This window comes from Pelodiscus sinensis, chromosome 16 (assembly GCF_049634645.1).
Source record: "Pelodiscus sinensis isolate JC-2024 chromosome 16, ASM4963464v1, whole genome shotgun sequence".
NCBI lineage: Eukaryota > Metazoa > Chordata > Testudines > Trionychidae > Pelodiscus > Pelodiscus sinensis.
The window spans coordinates 33,593,263-33,612,987 of NC_134726.1; the positions used below are offsets into that span (position 1 = coordinate 33,593,263).

At 46.7% G+C, this 19,725-nt stretch overlaps 1 protein-coding gene across 7 annotated transcripts in view; it reads left to right on the plus strand.

The window, feature by feature from the left end:
• The window catches only part of PEMT (phosphatidylethanolamine N-methyltransferase), a 129,001-nt gene that overhangs the window by 23,254 nt on the left and 86,022 nt on the right, over positions 1–19,725 (plus strand). The window lies entirely within an intron of this gene.

Sequence of the window (19,725 nt, forward strand, 5' to 3'; positions counted from 1 at the left end):
CAGGGCTCGACAAATTAGTCAATCTACTTGCCCGGGGTGAGTAGATTTTAAGCCGGCACAGCGCCGCAGTGCAATCAGCGCATGCACAGCGTGCCAAACCGTGCGGCTGGCGAGCAGGGCTCGCCGCCACTTGTCAAGCCCTGTTAATAGCCATTGATGGATCCATCCTCCATGAAATTATCTAGCTCTTTTTTGGATCTTAGTCTTGGCCTTCACAACATCCTCTGGCAAGGAGTTCCACAGGTTGACTGTGCATTGTGTGAAGAAATACTTCCTTTTGTTTGTTTTAAACCTGCTACCTATTAATTTCATTTGGTGGCCCCTAGTTCCTGTGTTATGGAAAAAAGTAAATAACTCTTTATTTACGTGTTCCACACCAGTCATGAATTTATAGACCTCTATCCTATCCCCCTTTAGTCATCTATTTTCTAAGCTGTCAAGCCCCAATATTAATCTCTTGTCATATGGCAATCATTCCAAACCCTTAATCATTTTTGTTGCCCTTTTCTGAACTTTTTACAATTCAAATATCATATTCAAGATGTGGGCATACCATGGTTTTATATAGAGGAAAAATTGGCAACCCTATTCTACCACTAAGTCTAAAACTCCTAGGGACAAATTTGCTCCTGGTGTATCTCCACTGGATTTCACAGGAGATACACCAAGGATGAATTTGGCCCATATTGTCTATCCTTTAAGCAACTACAGCTACTTCTCCCTGTTCTAGTAGCCAGATGGATGAAAACTTAAAAAGCCAATTAAAAGCCAGCTATGCCCAACCGGTGGCCACAGAGTTATGTTTCTCCTGGACTAATCTTGAACATGTTCTTGCAGTGATTTTTTTTTCTCCCCATGCCATCACCTCCAGTTTACTACCTGTTGCTGACCGTTATGAAATGAGCTGTTATGTGTTGTGATTCTGAGTCCGAGTCCAAGAGAAGAAGAATAGGAGGAAATATGGGACACGCTGGAGCTTCTGCTTCATATAACTGATTTTATTGGAGTGGTCTCCAGAGGTGAGAATGTTGGACTAGATGTGAGGAGATTCCAAGATATTCTGAAGGGACAAGTTATTTTGGGCGCTTGGCTTGGTCAGAGGGATAGTTGCTCCCATGCATGGTGTCCAACATGCTGGCCACTAGCCACACGTGGGTGTTTGGCGGGTTGAGTGTGGCTAGTTCGCTATAACAGCAGCCGCTATAGTGCCACTGCTTCAGAGCTGGGTGGACACCATAGCTTTAATGTGTCTTTAGCTGGGCACCCAGAACCAATAGTTGCTGTGGAAAATTGTGCCCATGGATTCTAGTCCCACCTGTGGCAGTCACTTGAAAGTCTCAGACTGGGATTTTCAAAGGAGCCAAAGGAAATTAGATGCCTAAATTGCCTTGACGTTTGCTAGAACTAAAGTCCCTAAATCCCTTGGACTCCTTTGAAAAATCTCAGCTATGCTTCCTCTGTTTTGTAAAATTGGAGATGATGATCACTCACCTTTTGGAAAGTGCTTTTAGATCCTCTTATGAAAGCTGCTGAGCAGCTGTGATTTTTACGTGTTTGGGCATGGAGAGGTGGTCACATCTAATAAGGGTCTGAAAGGTACATGGCAGATCAATAGAGCGAGGAGGCATTCTCTATTGGGGGAAATTCGAGCTTGGGATGGACTCTCAAATCAAAGGTAACATCTCTGTTTTTACAGTGTGTCCCAGCGCAAGGTCTGAGATGTAGGCACAACCCATGGCAGGAACAAAAACGTTCAAATAAAAGTTACTGGTGACTTTCTCGGTGTGGATAGTCAAACCAGCGTGGATTGGGTGCACTTTCTCCCTGGGCAAGCAGTGACGGTTCAGACAATGATGCGTAATGCTTGTTGCAAGTCTGTGACACGTATCATCTTGGCTAACTCATAACTCCCCAGGATTTCGATTGTCAGGACTGTAACATTCTTTGTCTATGCCAGCGCACCTATTTAGCAGCTAAATTTAGCGTTTCAGCATCTAAGCGCTGGCTGTGATGCGTACCACGGGCACCAAAAACTGGGTCAGATAACTCATCCTACTGTATTCAGTGACACAGTTGGGAGACTTGTCATCTTGAGGCAAAACAGCACCCATCATCCAATATAATTGGGGGAGGGGGAGAGCATTTCTCTTTCCTGTTGTCATTTCCTTTCCTCTGTTAATTGTCTTAGGGTGGGTGTGTTTTTGTTGCCTTTAAATCCTCTAGGAAACACTTGTTACATGCTTGGAATGACCTAGATTTTGAAGTGCATGAGAGGAAGGATGCTGGAGCGGTCAAAGTGTTAGTTGGAATTTAGCCGGTCAGGGTTCAGTTTTCTGTACTGCCACTCGTGACATCTACCCTGCAGAGGCTGTAGCTACAAAGGCGCTGCTGTAGTGTAGACTCTTGCGACAGCACTGGATGGAGTGAATCCACCCCTTCAAGAACTTGCTTCTATACTGGCCTTAGCTTGACTTAACTATGCTCTTTCACACACATGTAGCAACGTAGTTAGGTCGACCTACATTAGATGTAGACCAGACTACCTGTGTGACCTTAGGCAAGTGGTGTTGCAGTGACCTTGGTCTCAGCATATTAGAAAAAACAGGTGGGTGAAGCAATACCTTTTATAGGCGCAGCTTCTGCTGCTGAGAGAGACACACTTCCGAGCTACAGAGAGCCCTCCTTCGGTCTGGGTAACTCAAAAACATGTCGGTCTCTCCAAAAGAAATTGGTCCAGTAAAAAGAGATTTACCTCCCCCGCCATGTGTCTCTAAGGCCCTTGGGTATGTCAGTTAAAGTATGTCTACACAGCAGCTTGGAATGTGGAACACAGGTAGGTAGACCCATCTGCATGCTAAACATAGCCAGGTGGCCATAGTGGCGGCTCATGGTAGCCACCCATGGGCATAACCAGGAGTATATGGGAGTGCGTGCAGACAGCTAGCCTATTCAAGCCACCACTGCTGTTTTTAGCATGCTAGTGCCTGTCTGTCCCCTGCTCAGGGAACCATATCCCCATCTGCAATGTTGACATACTGCCAGCATGTAACCCGTGGTTTTTAAAGGGGCAGTGTTCTCCCCCCTTTCTCCCCCCCCCCCCCCAACTCTGGATGGTGCGGCTCTTTGCATTTTTTCTGCTGCTGTTTTGGCTCTCTGTTGCTGTAAGCACTCGATGAGTGTTTATAGTTGTAATACTGTGTGGTCTTTCACCTTAGAGATGTCTGTAGTATTTGCATGTATGAACGCATATATCATATAATCAACCTCTATATTATTTATGTTGAAATGAAACTATTCTTGCAACTTGCATATCTTAAAAATTGTAAATAAAATAATTAATAGGTTGGTTACCCCTGCTCTACAGCTTGAGCTATAAAGCCAGCTGGCTCTCAGCTTAGGCTGTAGAGCTCACTTGTTCTTCTCTCTTGCTGCAAGTGGTTCTTATCTCTAAGGGCCACTACATGGGACAGTGAACCACACCCACGAGGTGTGTGGTTTTCTAGGTCTCGGTTTAGCACTCTAACCACTGCCTCATCCCGTCTCTCATTCCAGCGTAAAAATCTGGGCCATTAGAAGCAGTTAATAAAAGAGGCTGCAGGTTTTCTGGAGGCATCTGTATTTTTTTTAGAAAGCACTGAGATAATGAAAGCATGCTCAAAAGAAAGGACATATTGAAAAGGAGAAACCCCTTTCATTTTGCAACTGACGTCTCTGTTGTTTTATGGTCTAGACTCCTGCGGCACCAGACGAAAGTCTGGTTTTGTCCATTTACATATTTAAGATTGATATGCCTGTGGGGGAACATTTAGAAAGCAAGCTGGAGGTTTCAGCTTTCATTGGCACCCTGGGAATAGAAGCGCCCTGAACCTAGAGGTCTCTGGGCATAACGTGAGGTTTGAGACATCCTTGTCCTTACTCAAGAGCATATTTAGAGAGCAACACTCTGTATCATCTCCATGACGGTTAATATTGGTGCGTTTTTAATAGACCCGGTCGTGTCAGAGTTACTTTGGTACAGGATGAAAAATGGCTTGAAGTATAATACGTGCTCTTTCCAGCTGGCTTTTCAGGCTTCGTTTTCCGATTCAAAGATGCCTTGTATTTTGCTAGATGCCTGACGTGCTGCCATTTGCTTAGCAGAAGGTCTGGAATCTGTGGTTGCACGTGGTTAGGAAGCAGGCTGTTTCCTTGCTGGAAGAGAAACGCATGGACCCACACTCCGGTTATGCTCACGTAAAGGAGACTCTTGCGATTTGTGGAATCGCTATTCGTGGTTCTGCGTATTCATGGGGGTAATCCTGGCCTGGAGAAGACAGTGAGGTGTTGGCAGCCGTGGCGCTCAGCCCCTGCGGTGAGCTCCCCATGGCTCCCAAACACACTGGAGGGGCTGGGAGCTTTAGGGAACTCGCCACGGCTCCTGGCATCTGCGGGGAACTCACCGTGGGGGGGGGTCGGCAGCCGTGGCTGTCGGTATTCACAAACGGTGAGGGTTTCCTGCAGTCTGCGTTTGATTTACCGCCTATTCACCCACCTGTCTGATTGACAGAGGCGCTGTGCTGTCGAGCTCCCATTGGAGTCTGACAAATCTGCAGCTCTTCAGAGGCGGCTGACCGCTCCATTACTGCTTTGAATGAGCAGATGGGAGAGAGAGGGGGCAAAAACGGCCCCCAAGATTACACCATTTGTAGCCTCACAGCTAGAAGTGGGGCAAAAGCTCCATGTGGCCAGGTCTCCAGCCAGACTATAGTGTTTCTGTGCCTTAATTCTGAGACTCCTGAATGCTTAGGCTCATTGGTTTGAGATACTGGCCACCTGTTAGCCTTTACTCTTGCCTTTTTCTGTTTTGATGCAGGCTTATGCTACTGGACCAGATTCAGACTGGGTGGGAGAGGTGGCAGGTCTGCTGACATCCAATGTAATTGAACCTGCCTACATTAAGAGGCACAATTTGGCCCATTGTGCTCTTTTTAATAAGTTAGGAGGCAGGTTGGTCCCCTTGGTTACCATAGGAGACTGACCCCCATTGCCATCCATACAAGCTAATGTTGGTGGCAAAACGGGGCCAGGATTTCACTCTAGGGGGCTTGATTTCCGTTCCTGGTCTGTGCAATTGACCTGCTATGTGACCTAGGGCAACCACAGTCTCTCTGTGCTTTGTGTGAAATGTGGGTTAGAAAGTGCTTTGAAAGCGTTAAGCGCAGGATGCTGTGTAAGTGTGGAGTGTGACGATCATTTGTTTCGCTGTTAAACGTCGATTGCTAAGGATGAGTTACTTTGACAACATGAACACTAGTGAGCCGCTCAATAGTCTTTTTCTCGTGCTTCCTTTTTGCAGAAGAAATCCACTCACTAATTTTACCCTTTCCCCAATTCGATCTTTGGTACCAGAAGGAAGAGACTGGCTTTGTTTTTTTGGAGCCAGCCTTTGTCATTTCTGAAATTGGTCAGCAGCGCTGAAGCAAGAAACTCTCCCCCATTCTCCCTCCATTTTGCTCCCATCAGAGGGCCTGGGTAGAAAAATGTCCTATGTACTAAAATTTATCCTCATTGGTGAACCTCCCCATACCGATATTTACCATGTTCTTGAGCTTGGGTGGAAGAGATAATAGAATGTACTTGTTTTGACCCATCTCTGTCCCCTTTTTATTTACCATTATGTTTGCTGATGAAGTAAGTAGTTTAAGAGAACACTCAACAAAAGTATAGAGCAGGGGTGGCTAACCTGTGGCTCTGGAGCCACATGCGGCTCTTTGCTCACAGAAGTATGGCTCTCAGGGTTACAGCTCGTTTGGAGTCCCATGCCTGCTTTGTGCATACACCCCAGTTCCTGGAGAGAGGTGCGTGGCGGTGGCAGCTCCGGTGAGACCCAGGAATTGGGTTAGAATAGGAGGGATCTGGGGGTGCCTGGCTCTGGGGGATGGGGAGGGCGTTGGCATTGGCACTTTCCACTCACCCCCGAATGGAGCACAGCTCCCGTGTGTGTGGGGGGGGGGGGGTGGAGGTTCCCTTTAGTCATCAAGCCTATGATCAGATCCACCATGTACCTCTGCTGACACTGTGCCAGAAAAGCACAGAAGTGCTTTTGGGAACAGGAAAGTCCCTCTGGTCCAAGTATTGCTCCTCTTCCAATGGTCCTTTGGTGTCACCTTCCTGTTCTTTTCCTGCCCTTTTTCAGAACCTGATGTGTGCCTCCACTGAGCTAAAAAAACAATGAATAGTCTAGCAGCACCATAGAGACTAACAAAACATGTAGATAGTATCATGAGCTTTCGTGGGCACAGCCCACTTCTTCATCTGAAGAAGTGGGTTTTGCCCACAAAAGCTCATGATACTGTCTACGTGTTTTGTTAGTCTCTAAGGTGCTGCTAGACTATTCACTGTGTTTTAAGTTTTTTCCAGTTACAGACTAACACAGCTATTCCTCTGAATCCATTGAGCTAAGCCAGGCCCTTTGCTTTGGTCACCTCCCCAGCAACCAAGCAATGAATTCTACATTAAAAGGATTGGAAAAGATGCCTTGTAGTGAGAGACTCAAGGAACTCGGTCAACTTAGGTTATCAAAGAGAAGGGGTGTGGAGGGGAGGAAGTAACTTGATCAGTCTTAGCACCTGCATGGGGAACGGAAATTTGTTAATTAGCTCTTCAGTCCAGCAGAGCAAGGTGTAACAAGATCCAATGTCTAGAAGCTGAAGTTCCTCAATTTCAGATAGGAAAGCCAGTAGAAATTTTAACAATGCGAATAATTCAGCATTGGACCAATTTACCAAGGGTTGTGGATGAATTCTTTCCGTGTTGTTGCTCTAACAGGGAAACCTTAAGGCCTGTATTAGATAGAAGGACAGACGGGATGATGCAATGATCCCTTCTGGCTTTATAATCTATGAATACCTGGCCCATTTCAGTGTTCCCTCTAACTTTTTTTTCCATCCATGTGTGGAATAAATTTTGTGCCCTCAGGATGTGTGGATGTACACCACCAGTAGAAATGCTTGTTATCAGCAGTGGGCGCTCTGCTGATCCGCTGGGCGTCATTTGACTCTCTCCTGGGTGGCCACCCAAGTGTTCAGCTTACAGGAAACACGGGCCCACTCTGATTTCCACTGGAGCACTGCACAGACAGAACTTGCCTGCAGTGGCTGTAGCAGTAGGGTGGCTAGCTGGTCCTGTGGAGTTTAACATTGGAAGCTCAGGGATTGGGGGAGCTGCTCTTCCCACAGCAGGAAGAAGCGCTCTATCTGGGGGTATGTCTACACTACAAAGTTAGTTCGAACTAACGGACGTTAGTTCGAACTAACTTTAATAGGTGCTACACTAGCGCTCCGCTAGTTCGAATTTGAATCGAACTAGCGGAGCGCTTAGTTCGAACTAGGTAAACCTCATTTTACGAGGACTAACGCCTAGTTCGAACTAGCTAGTTCGAACTAAGGGCTGTGTAGCCCTTTAGTTCGAACTAGTGGGAGGCTAGCCCTCCCCAGGTTTCCCTGGTGGCCACTCTGGCCAACACCAGGGAAACTCTATGCCCCCCTCCCGGCCCCGGACCCCTTAAAGGGGCACGGGCTGGCTACGGTGCCCGTGCCAGGTGCAAGCCTGCCAGCACCCAGCTAGCAGACCCTGCACCTGGCACGGCACAGAGCCACCCACCCGATGCCCCCCAGCCCACCCCCTCTTGCCGGGACCAGGCTGGCGGCTCCCGGGAGCTTGCCCTGGACCACAAGAGGCGGGCACCTTCCTGGGCTAGTGCGGACATCGTGGACCTCGTCCACGATCTCCGCACTAGGCACAGGAAAGTGGCTGTCTAGGGCAGGAGAGCTGCCAGCCTGGCCACCCAGGACCAGGTGTGCATGAAAATCAAGGGGGTCCACTGAGACCCCCGACACTGAGCCCTGAGCTTACAATGGCCGTACTGGGTCAGACCAAAGGTCCATCTAGCCCAGTAGCCTGTCTGCCAACAGCGGCCAACCCTAGGGACCCTGGAGGGGATGGACCGAAGACAATGACCAAGCCATTTGTCTCGTGCCATCCCTCTCCAGCCTTCCACAAACTTTGGGCAGGGACACCACTCCTACCCTCTGGCTAATAGGACTCCATGGACCCAACCTCCATCACTTTATCTCACTTCCCTTTAAACTCTGTTCTAGTTCTAGCCTTCACAGCCTCCTGCAGCAAGGAGTTCCACAGGTTAACTATTTGCTTTGTCAAGAACAACAACTTTCTCTTACTAGTTTCAAGCCTGCTACCCATTCCTTTCCTTTGGTGTCCTCTAGTCCTTCTTTATGGGAACTCATGAAGAACTTTTCTGAATGCACCCTCTCCACCCAACCCCTGCTTTTAGAGACCTCTATCCTGTCCCCCCTCCGTCTCCTCTTTTCTAAGCTGAACAGTCCCAGTCTCTGTAGCCTTTCTTCATCTGGGACCTGTTCCCAACCCCTGATCATGTTAGTTGCCCTCCCCTCTCCCAGCCTTTCTCTTCCCCTCTCCCACCTCCTTTTCCCAGTCTCCCCCAGTTTTGTTCAATAAAGACAGAGTCAATGTTGGAAGAAACGTTATCTTTATTTTGTACATCAGGAAGGGGGGCTAGGGAAGGGTAAGTGGAAGGAGGTGAGGGAGGAATGGGGTACGAGCCCCCGATGAGGAGGACTGGGCTGGCTCTGCGGGCTTCTTGGGGTGGAAGCTCTCCTGCAGCCCCCCAATTACTCCCTCTCCCCAGATGGCAGCCTGCGGCAAGTGCAGCCGGGCTGATGGCCGAGTGGTGTGATGTGCCCAGTGTGGGCACTCAGGGCACTCCAAGCCAGGACTGCTTTGCAAGCGGGGCACCCCTGAGAACTGTCTGTCCGGGGTGGGGGTCGGGACCCTTTAAGCGCAGCCCTCGGCTAGCCTGAGACAGCATCTCCATGCTCTAAGTCCTCCTTTTATGCCCTGCCGGCACTGCTTCCGGCCATCCTTAAGCCCTGTTCAGAGTCCACTCAATGTGGACTTACTAGTTCGAACTAGCAAAACGCTAGTTCGAACTAGTTTTTAGTTCTAGACGCGTTAGTTCGAACTAGCTTAGTTCGAATTAACTAATTCGAACTAAGTTAGTTCGAACTAGCGCTGTAGTGTAGACGTACCCTGGGAGACTTCCACAGATGCCCAGGAAGTGACTGCTGGTTGGAAGGCAAGGCTTTTGCTTTCATAGGTTAAATTAGGAGCTATGTGGGGGAACATCAAAGCAAGCTAAAGTAGCGCCACCTACGTTTGGGTATAAATACACCTAAGATTTGACTTGTTTGTACATTGATTACCCTGTGTTCAAGAGTTCTGTCTGTATTCGCTACTTCCTATGGCCCCATTCTTATCTATGCTGGGGAGGGAAACTGTAGAGACAGGAAACTGAGTTTCTTCCCAGTCACTCTGACCCACTGAAGATTCCTTGTCCTTGGAGAACAGGACCCCCAAGCCAACCCATAAAGTCTCAATGCCTGTGGTGAAGCCTGCCCGGGCTCCTTCTCCCCATCTAGAAGCCACGTGATCATTCAGCCTTCAGCAGTGGACAATAAATCTACAAAATTCAGAACCGGATTTTGAATAGACAAAATATTGGGGAGGGAAGAAGGGAGGCGGGGAGGGCTGGTGGTTTGTCAGATCTGCAGTTCCTACTATATTAAATTCAGGTCTGGGTTTGGATTTCAAGCAGCTCTAGAGAGGGACTGAGGGTTTGGGTTCAGAATCATCACTGATGATAAAGATGCTCTATCTTATTGTCCAACCATTACAGGGAAAAAATTGCAGCATACTCGGAATCTATCCTCTGTACAGAAATTTACTCTCCTGCCCATTTCCATCCTGAACATCACAGCTACAATCTGTGTCCCTGAAAGAGGGCAGACTTAGGTTAATTCTTTGGAGCTAACACAGACACTTGTGTTCAAAATGAGTTTACTGCACCTTCCTCAAATTAGATTAACACTTTTAACTGTGTGTTGTTCCTAGAAAATGACCTTTCTAATGTAGTTTTAGTAGATTTTTTTTGAATGATTGTATCTCTAGTCCTTTAATTCTCAAAGTTGGTAAACAAAATTGAACTAGCACTGTCCCAAAACTTTCTCTATTGTTTTCCAGCGATGGCATTGCTCAGAAAGTGAAACGAGCAAACTGTGCATGCTACAGCAGGCAGCAGCTTAGACAGGTAGATTGGATGCTGGGATCTCATTAAAGAATCCAGGAAATCCTAATTGTTAGCAAGCAAGGAGTCGGACCATGAATTGCTGACTTGGTAAAGAGTATGTGCTCCAGAATAATGATGCATTGGATGTCTCTTTAATACTCACTGATGCAATAGCCCATAACAACTCCAGAGTGAGGCCTTCAAGACTTTTATGCCAGGAGCTGGTTGGGAACACTTTGTTTTGCAAAAAGTTGGCTTCTTAATGTGTTTATTTCCCTGTCAATAGCGTGTCTTTTGGAGTTGTGTGGTCTTGTATGTCAGGGTCTAGCTATGTAGGCTGCCCTTTGGGTGGACTCCTGACATACTATTTATTTCTGGTGTTGCTGTAGAAATGCAGTCATACTGGCCCCTTAAAGAAATATAGTGGCTTTTCATTTGACATCATGGACACGGCTAATGACATTTTCAGTTGTTTCACATTCTGCAATGAGATCTGTTTGGAGGTACATGGACAGTGAAGTGAATGGAGTGAAGGGGTCAGAGTCTTCTCTCATTTACATAAACATAAATCTATGGACTTCTTGAGGGATCTGTGAAATCAGTGGTGTTATTCCAATTTTATTCCATTGTAACTGAAAGCAGAACCTGCTTGACTCTTGTCCTCAGAGTTTGACGCTTCCAGCCATGATTGTTTGTTTTCTGTGCATAACAAACTGCCTATATGTTCAGCATTTATTTATAATGTACCCACCCCGTGTTTGTCCAGTGACTCTGCTCTGCTATCGGTTTTGTAATGTATTAAATTATGGTGTGAATCCTTCTGAAAATTGTTCCTTGTTTAAAGCTCTCCTACCCATTTGCCAAACGTGCCCCTCAGATAAAAATGTGCAAGACCATATCCCATTTAGCACTCTTATACAAGGGATGTATGTACACGTCTGCCATTAGCATGAAACACACATGCTGTAAAATGAGAATAAATTCCTATGGAAGATCATTCTTTCTATGAAATATAGTACTCTAATAATTTTTGATTTTACGAGTATAGTTCTTGCAATGAGCATAAGTGCATGCAGGTTAAAAGTGGTGCCTGCTATAAACATTACAGTAATCAAAATGTCAATTTACTTATGTTGTTAGCCCTTTGGATTTTTTTTGCCGTTGTCTACCAAGCAATTCTACTCTCCAGAATCCGTAATGATGCCATTACGATGAACCGTTATGAAAAAAGCAAGGCAAGTCCAATTATTTCTATAGTCCCTTTTGAAAGTTTTTTTTTTTTTTTTATTCTATTTTTTTTTTAAAGAACCTTTTCTGAGCTAGTCTCCCGCTTGTCATGTTGTGGAGTTTGAACATCTCATCCCCAAGGACAGAAGAACAGAATGCTGCACTCCCTGTATTAGATAAAGATCAAATTGTCCTTATCTATTGTTGGCCTTTCAGATGACAGCAAAATCATAAACATTCTTGTCCCTCAAAGATCCATGGGAAATGTTCCAAAGTATAAGTGAACATGGAACATGATATTTTGAACTATGGCTGTACACTGAGAATCAGAGGCCCTTTAGCCGAATTTTGTGCTCAGTCGAGTGAAGGCAATGCAGTAAGTACTCTTTTCAAATTAACTCTCACTGCTTTGTGAAAGGGTATTAGATTTCTCTCTGGTTTTGTACTCTGTGTGGTTCTCCCTGCTTTCCCTTTAGCACCCTTTGGGAGAGCTCACGCCAAGTACAAAGTGTCCATAAGGGTGGATTTGTTAGGAGCGCTCATTTGCAATGCAGAGCGATAGTCCGCAGACTGAAACGGACGATTACATCTTTGTCCATTGAATTTGTTTTTAATTGATTATTTTGCCCTATTGAAATGTATGCACAGGATTCTAAGCATCAATCCCCCCCCCCCCCCCGCGGTTCTTCCTGCTAGAAGTATTCTGCAGATTGAGGCTCTAGTTAGCAAAGGACTGCACTTTCCTAGCTGCGGAGACACCTGTGGAGATTCATGCTGATTTGTCTCCTGGCCCCAAGAAGTTGTGATGGCAAGTGTTCCCATCCCCCTGCACTACAGCAGTGTGCCCAATGCATGCTAGGCCACGAGGCGTACAGATAGTGCGGAATGGCTTGCTAGTTCGAACTATCTAGCCCGTGCCGCGTGTAGCCGCGCGGCACGGGGTTCGAACAAGCCGGCATTTAAAAATGACGCCGGCCGGCTTATGCAAATGAAGCCCGGGAAATTCAAATCCCGGGCTTCATTTGCAAGTGCGGTATGCCTACATTACCCCGCTAGTTCGAACTAGCGGGGTAGTGTAGACATACCCTTAGGGTGCATCTACATAGCATCCTAAACTCAAAATAAGATACAGCCGCTCCCCGACTTACGACCACCTCCACTTACGACCATCTGCACTTACGACCAAAGCGGTCGTAAATTTTGGTTTGAGTTACGAACGGGGATCCGCGCTTACGAACAGCGCGGTTGCCATGTAACTCTATGGGATCCGAGTTACGGACACTTTGAGTTATGGACCAAGCGTTGGTCCATAACTTGTACGTAACTCGGGGAGCGGCTATACGCAATTTGCGCTATGCAAATTGCAAATCTTATTTTGAATCTCTTTTGAAATAGCTTATTTTGAAATTTGGCGTGTTTACACAGTGCCAAATTTCAAAATGACGTGCTATTTTGAGACCTCCCTTAATCCTCGTGGAACGAGGGTTATCGGGGATGCTGAAAATAGCATGCCCATTATTTCGAAAAATATTTTGAAATAACAGGTGGCTTCTGTAGATGCAGGTTAGCTATTTTGGAATCCCAAAATAGCCATGCAGTGTAGATGTCCCCTTGGAGAATGTGACTCTCAAATAAAAAATAAAGAGATTGCAGAATTAATTACAAGCTTATCTTCAATCATTTCTTCTCACTGCAGGGTTGTCTTTTTTTTGTTTGTTTAATTGGTTCCTATTATGAAGCTTTATTGTGTGTTTTATTTTATATTTCAACTTTTGCCACCACCAGTGTTATAACAGCTCAATGTATATAACACCATTAATTGTTTCCTGTCTAATTAATTGTTGTGTCTAATTACAAACTGCTGCAGGACACTTTCTGCATTGAAAAGAGAGATGCTAATGGAGAACATTAGGTACCATATTACGGGTAAGCTAGGCTCAGGCTTGTTTAGATGTGTACTTGGCATACTAATCATTACTATCCGGGCGGTTTACATTAGGAACTGTGTTGCTATCCCTAATCAGCCACTGGCTAATGATTATAATTTTTACTTGCTGAGGAGATGATGGACTTCATTAAAGGCCACATCAAACACTACCAGGGCTATACTAACGCGCCAGAGAAGAAGAAAACAACCCCTGCCTGCACGGATGTGTGGGTGGTTGGGAGGGTTTTTTTTTTTTTAAATCTACCGGTAGGTAGCAATAGGAATGATCCGGATTTAGTATGGCATTCAACTGTGTGGCTAATGAGGTGGGCAGAGCTGGAATCTAAGTAGAGCAATTAGGGAAGACAAATTGCAAAGCCTTGCTTAGGTTTGAAAACCAGCATGTCTAGCTGAAGATCCGGCGGGTGTTTTGGTTTGGTTTTTCCTTGTTTGTCATAATGGGATGACTGCACGCTTGTGTGTTTGCGACTTGTGAAACTTATGTTATAGTTTCGCCAGCGCCTCCAGATTGTCCCATCCCTCCTCCCCTGCTGACTAACATAGCAGGTTGGAAGGGTTGTCCTCTTCTTCGGAATCTTCTATAATTGTCTGTTTTGACATCTTGGCTAGTCTATCTCCTCTCCCAAATTTTCAGCTGGATGAAGAGGGAAGTAGTAAATTAACCTGTTTCCTTGCACAGTGAGGTACAACTCAGCATGAGCAAAGGTAGCTGAATTGGACCCTTTTACAACCCTTAATGTCATGATGCATCAGAGGAACCACTGTGGTATGTTGCAATGTCCTTATGGGAGAACAAGAAGCTACTCAAGTTAGCTCTCATGCCTTAAGAGAGCAATAATCAGAGAACTGAATAAATGTCAGATTCCTCGGATCGCTATGTTCCTGTTCCACCTGGAACCACTTGACCTTTCAAAGTTGTTCAGGAGTGATTTCAGGACTAAGTTACTAAAACACAGTGACACCTATAGACGATGTGCCTTATTTACAAGATTGGCAGATTGTGCCTCGTTCGGAGATTTGACCAATCAGATATGTTTGTTAGGTGCACTTGCCAAGGGCTGTTGACCATTTTTAGTATAGCCAAACCCCCTAATTATGTTTGACCGATATTAATTTCAACGGAGGTAGTTTGGCCACAGGTTTGCATTTATTAAGTGCAATAGGTGCCTCACAATATAAAAAGACAGGATAAAGCTGCCAAAAATCTTGGGTCTCATTCCTGCAGTCCAATCCCGCCTAGAACATGCAATTGACTTCAGAAGGTCTCCATCCAGGTGCTAGATTCTGCCCATGTGGCCCAGATGTCAAGATTGGGCTCTGATTTCAGAAATGTCACCATGAAGCAGGAGTACAGAATAGGCAGGAAGGTCTCTAGAAAAGGGGTATCATAAGTAAATGAACATGGTTCTTTGGTGAATACTAATACATCGCATGATGTGGCAAAGAAATGTGGCTTAGTTTACATATAGAATCTGTAAATATCATTCTTGGGTAACTTTTTTTGTAGCTGTCACAGAAGTGGCTCTTCAAAATGGAATCCTAGAACACGAGAACTGGAAGGAACCTTGAGTAGTCATCTAGTCCAGTCCCCTGCCCTCATGGCAGGACAAGCACTGTCTAGACCAGTGTTTCCCAAATGGTGTTCCGAAGTGAAAATAAGGGATCCGAGAGAAAATTCCATTACAATAACATTTTATGATTTAAAAAAAAAATATTTAAGCATTTATGAAGTGTATTGAAAACAATTTTCATTTGGGTTTGCCACCATAAGTGTCCTTGTGTAATGCCAGCTTAGCCAGAGTGGGGATGATGATGTCACTACTCAACACTGCACACGCAGTCCGTCAGTGGTGCGATCGCCTGTTATATGCCACGGTAAATCACTGTACTCACTCAGTGAGTGTGGATCACGTGGGTGACTGAATACGAATATACTAGCGCCACGTCAGACATACTCGTGACCTTGTTTAGCATTTGTTTATTATTATCTTTACTTATTTGTGGTCTGCTTTTTCAGCTCCATATATAAGACTGTTGTTAGGGGTTCTGCAAAATTCTTTCACGTTTAAAAGGGTTCCATGGCCAAATGAAATTGGGAAACATTGATCTACACAATCCCTGACAGGTGTTTGTCTAACCAGCTCTTAAATATCTCCAATAACCCTAATCCATGATTGGAGCTATTTGCTTTGAACCGTGGCTTAAACCAGGAGCGGGATGTGACTTTCTTCACTGGCTCAGAAAGGACGCTCTGTGCAGAGAGGATTGCATGGAAGTAAACACAGTGAAGCTTAAGGAAGTGGTGGTCCAATAAGCTGGTGAGGCTTGACATCTGGTAAAGAGGATGAAGTGGGAGGGCAGCGTGATGCAAGAAGATCTTTGATAATCCGTTGAAGCAAAATGCAGGACAATGTAGCACTTTAAAGACTAACAAGATGGTTTATTAGATGATGAGCTTTCGTGGGCCAGACCCACTTCCTCAGATCAAATAGTGGAAGAAAGTAGTCACAACCATATATACCAAAGGATACAATTTAAAAAAATGAACAAATATGAAAAGGACAAATCACATTTCAGAACAGGAGGGGGATGCGGGGGGGGGGGGGAGGAAGGAAGGTAAGTAATCTGATAATCCGTGTGAGAGTGCAGAACCCTGTACAGAATCAATGAAAACTCTCTAAGCTAGATTGCATTCACCTACATGCAGGGCTGGCCTTACCATGAGGCGAACTACGGTGGCTGCTTCAGGTGCCAGACGGTGGGGTGGGGTGGGGATAGAGGAGGGGGGGTGCCACTAGGACCCAGAGTGTAGAACATTGTGTCTGCTGCTGGAGCATATGTAGGTAGCAGAGTAGTACCGTGAGAGGAGTAGAACAGGAAGAATTGAGACCTTTCAAAGTTTTGACCCAAGCGAGGGGGCGTGGGGTCCCCGCCTCAGGTGCCAAAATGTGGGCTGGCCCTGCCTACGTGAGGAAGGACATCTGCTGACTTTCATAATGTAGCCCAAAGTCAGGTGCTTTTGGAAGTTTGGGGAAAGATGTTCTGCCCTGATTTCATTGATGTTAATGTTTGTCAGCAGCATAAACATGGAAACACAGATTTTGATTTTTTTTTTCCTCCCAAAAAAGTGTTCTTGGATCCTAAGGCTAGAGGGCACCACTACAATCCTCTAGCCCAGCGTTTCTTAAAGTGTGTTCCGAGGCAGACAGAGGTGTGCCGCGGAGAGAACAGAAACAATTCTGCTCCCTTGCCCCCTGCAGAGCCCGTAGTCCACTCCCCTCATCCTGCAGGATGGCCCCTGTCCCACGGGGCCTCCAGTGCTGTGCAACCTCCTCCTCCTCCACGGCAGCTTTTACAGCGGCCGCTGCTGCTGGGGGGAGGAGGGGTGACCACAGCTGAGGAGCTGTTCCCGGACCTTGGCATTTTAAAACTGCCACCTGCGGGGAACCCGGCTCAGGCTCTGCCGCTCTCCCCAACTGGGGTGCGCTTGGGCTCTGCTGCCCCCCCATGCGCTGCTGCTCTCTCTCCCCTGCGCCCATCCCCAGCCTGCTGGGGAAGTGGCAGAGTTTAATCTTGCCGGGATGGTCGGGGCTTCTACTCTTCCTCCCCCTCTCTCCCTCCCGCGTCAGCAGGATGCCTAGCTTGGTGCTGCACTGGGTATCCCGCTGCATGGGGGGGGAGGGGGAGAACTGAACTCTCCTTCCCCCTGAATAGGGTTGCCAGGTGTCCGGTATTGATCCGGACAGTCTGGTATGTTCGCTTCCTGTCCAGTTAAAAAAAATTCAGAAAATACCGGACACCTAAAATGTCCAGTATGTTTTTATTTCTTCCCCCACCCCTCCGGACGGGGCGAAAATACCGGACTGTCCACTGGACACCTAGCAACCCTAAGCAACTGGGCCCAGCCCGCCCACTTCCCCCCTTTCACCTGGTTCTGCAGGGGAGCTGTCTGGTCTGGAGCAGGGAGAGAAGGCAGAGAAGATGACTGCCGTAACGTCGCAAACAGCTGCATCTCAATCATACCTAGGGTGTACTGAGCATGTATAGTGCAATTTTTTCCCTGGTGGGTTTTTTTTGGGGGGGGGAAGGGGAGTTGGGGGGGGAAAGGGGAGTTGGGTATTTTTGGTTAAACCATCTGGCAACCCTACCCCCGAGGAAAAAGAGCATGCTCCCTGGAGGCTTTACCTGGTGCCAAGCCAGGTAAGCGTCCCCCCCTCATGCCCAGACCCTGCGCCCAGACCCCCCTCACTCTCCTCCCCTTGCCAAGACCCCACATTCCCAGCTTGCTCTGGCACCCTGCCCCAAGTCTCCTCCTGCACCGTCCCTCGTGGCCAGACACTTTGCCCCAAGACCCTTCTCTACCCTCCCTCCTGGCCAGACACATGACCTTATTTAGCATTTGTTTATTATTATTCTTACTTTTTTGTGGTCTACGTTTTCAGCTCCATGTACCAGACTGTTATTAGGGCACTCTTCTGGGAAGTTGTGGCCCAGGTCCAGAGGCTGGTTTATTTTCTTTCTTTATTTTTTTTGGCTTGACAAATTTCACTTGACAAAAAAATCGTTGGTGTTCCCCATTCAAAAAACATTATTGTTTGGTGTTCCTCAGTCTTAAAAAGTTTAAGAAACACTGGTCTAGCCTGACCTCTGGTATGACAGAGGGTGTAGGGCTTCCCTGAATTAATTTCTGTTTGAAATGGAGTACATCTTTGCGAGAACCCTCCAATCTTGATTTTAAAAATGGCCAGGGACGGAGAATCCATCCCAAACCTTGGTAAGTTGTTCCAATTCTTTGGAATGTAAACTGGCTTGTTTGCAAGCATATTCAGGTTGAGAGATGAGCACTGTATTCTCAACCACTTGAAAATCTTCCCCGTGTGACCTTTTGTTATGAATTTGAGAACGAGTCTGGTTTGTGAATTTCACGAAGAAAAATGAACCTGTATTTGGGAGTAGAAAAATGGCTTTTGCATGAAAAATGACAGATGACAGGGTTGAGGGAATTCGTATTCAGAAGTAACCATTTAAAGAGAGTTGTAAATGAGATGAAGTTGTTTTGTGCGTAAAGTTTCTGAACTTGAAAGTTTAAAAAAAAGTTAAGTAAAAGTTTCATTAAACAAAAATTTGAGATTTTTCCATCTCAGAAAAAAATGAAATGTGAAACATCCAGTTTGCCTCTGGTACAAACCCCAAATATTTATATATTCCCTGAACCTCTTCCCCTGCTCCATTTAGGCCAAGGGTGGGCAAAGGACCCTTGGCCACTGTGCCACTCCCCCCCCGACCAAGTCAGAGGCTGGGGGTGGGGGAGCGCGCAGCAGCTAGAGACACACGCCAGCTGTTGTAAAACAGCCGGCATTTATCTCTAGCTGTCGTGTACGTTTAGTGGGGGCGAGGCAGAGAGGGGACAAAATCTCTCAGGTCCTATCCCTGCCCTACCAGGTGTGTGCAGTGGCTAGAGAGACACGCTGGCTTGTGGGTGGGGGAATGGGAGGCCGTCCGGGGTCTGGATCCACCGGCTTGGCAAGCCAGATCCAGCCCGCAGAGGGCCCTTTGCCCACCCCTGGGCTAGAAAGACATGCCCTCTGATTAAACAGCTGGTGTTTCTCTCTAGCAGGTGGGGTGAGTAGGGAAAGGGAAAGGAAGTCTTCTCACGCTCCCCCACTCCAGGCCAATCAGGTCAGGGGGAAACACAGGAAGGGTACGTCTAGACTACATGCCTCTGTCGCCAGAGGCATGTAGATGAGGCTACCAGACATAGGAAAATGAAGCGGCGATTTAAATAATCGCCGCTTCATTTAAATTTACATGGCTGCCGCGCTGAGCCGACAAACAGCTGATCAGCTGTTTGTCGGCTCAGCGTGATAGTCTGGACGCGCGGGTGTCGACATCAAACGTATTTGTTGACCGCCCAGGTATACCTCATCCCAGGAGGCATACCTGGGTGGTCGACAAATACCTTTGATGTCGACACCCGCGCGTCCAGACTATCGATCAGCTGTTTGTCGGCTCAGCGCGGCAGCCGTGTAAATTTAAATGAAGCGGCGATTATTTAAATCGCTGCTTCATTTTCCTATGTCTGGTAGCCTCATCTACATGACTCTGGCGACAGAGGCATGTAGTCTAGACGTACCCGAAGTCTCCTGGCCCCGCCTCTTCCGCTTGAGGCCCCATCCCTTCCGGGTTGGCCTGAGGCCCACTTCAGAAATTTCTCAAGTGGCCCCCTTTTAAAAATTATTGCCCACCCTTGATTTAGGCCCACACCTTTGCTTCCTCTTTTGTTGAGAAAGATAACCATTTTTGCAGATGGCTTTGTTTTGACTCCAAGACTCTGCTTGTGGTTGTAGAAGGAGTGAAGTGGGTATTCTGTGCATTTTAGCCCTGTGGTTTAGTGATTTAAACACAG